Genomic DNA, 1,375 nt, shown 5'->3' with positions numbered 1-1,375 from the left:
CCCCATATACTCTGCTTTTGGAGCTGTATGGGTCCGTCAACTAAATTAGAGCCAAGTTTGACAATAAAAATTTTTCCCTCCCCTGCTCAGCACCCGCTCCCTTCCCCCCTTAGCCAGTGGATCTGGGTGGAGAACAAAGAGAACCCCCCACCCCCACCCCACAATGTCCCACACCCCACCCCACAATGTCCCCTACCTCACCCCTCTGACTCCTCCACAAGATTAAGGAACCATCACTGTTACCTGTCCAGGGCTCTGCTAAGGCCAGTTTCCACAGGACCATGGGAATGTGGGTTGGCATCTCCTAATGGTCTGAGCAGGCTGGCTTGGGCTGGGCAAGAAGTTTAAGGTCTAGGCCAGGCTCCATCTCTGCAAGACCTTGGGCACTTTCCACCGCACTCCAGGCTTCCGGTTACTCTCTGGAGGGAAGCTGTCTCCATCTCTTCCTGCTCCTACACCCCAGGTGGGCAGGGCTGTGCTGCACAGTGGCAGCATCCAGGAGTGGAGCCCTACCCGGCCAAACAGGGTGTGTGCGGGATCCAGCAGTGGCTGCCGTCCTCCCTTTCCCCAGCTCAGTCCCCGGAGGCTGCAGGCCGAATGGGCACCTCCTCTCCTGACCCTTACTTTAAACTGCAGACATCCCTGGTCATTGCATACCAGGAATCCAGGCACCATGGGGACTGGGATTCTGCCCTGGAGGAGATTATCATGGAGAGAAAGGGGGCCACCCCGACAGACACCTCATCCCAAATGTGGTGTGAGGAAGAGGGTGATCTTTAGTCCTGGATGACAGCAAAACATTTTGGAGGGTTGGGATTTGAGCTGGAGAAGTGAAGGGTGAGGATGGGGACAGCACACCACAGAGAGAGGACAGCCCCCCACAAAGGTGGGTGGATTAGAAGGATCTTGGATGCTGCATCTTGGAACTCAGACTTCATTCTGCAGGTGTCGGGGTGCCTTACAATACCACAGGGAAACGGGGAGAGGAACACAGGCCCACCAGGGTGAGCAGCGCTCACGGCTCTTAGCCATCCCGCAGTCTACAGGGCCCAGGGAGGAGAAAGAGAGAGCTCCTCCACGATTTTAAGATTTTCTCCCTGCCTGTCTGAGCGCCTCCTAGGAGACACCTAGAGCCTGTTCAGGCGAGGGAAGCAGGATAGTCAGACATATGATGGTAGAAAGACATATCAAAGAGCAGGACACTTGTAAAAGCCAGAGGTGCACAGAGGGACTATGAAAGCTGTTTCCCACATGTTAAGGGCTCTCCAGTTTAATTCTCATGTGCACCTTTTAAAGTGTAACGACCAGGCCTGGACATTATCACTGTGCAGCTGATGGATAGGACAGGGAGGCAGTTTTTAGTTCAGACAAAGGA

At 54.5% G+C, this 1,375-nt stretch overlaps 1 protein-coding gene across 1 annotated transcript in view; it reads left to right on the top strand.

The window, feature by feature from the left end:
- The window catches only part of LOC102765165 (cytochrome P450 26C1), a 27,610-nt gene that overhangs the window by 5,338 nt on the left and 20,897 nt on the right, over positions 1 to 1,375 (top strand). The window lies entirely within an intron of this gene.

Source organism: Myotis davidii, unplaced genomic scaffold, assembly GCF_000327345.1.
Source record: "Myotis davidii unplaced genomic scaffold, ASM32734v1 scaffold271, whole genome shotgun sequence".
Taxonomy (NCBI): Eukaryota; Metazoa; Chordata; class Mammalia; order Chiroptera; family Vespertilionidae; genus Myotis; species Myotis davidii.
The sequence above is the reverse complement of the archived record's forward strand: the minus strand, read 5'-3'. Positions and strand labels throughout refer to the sequence as shown.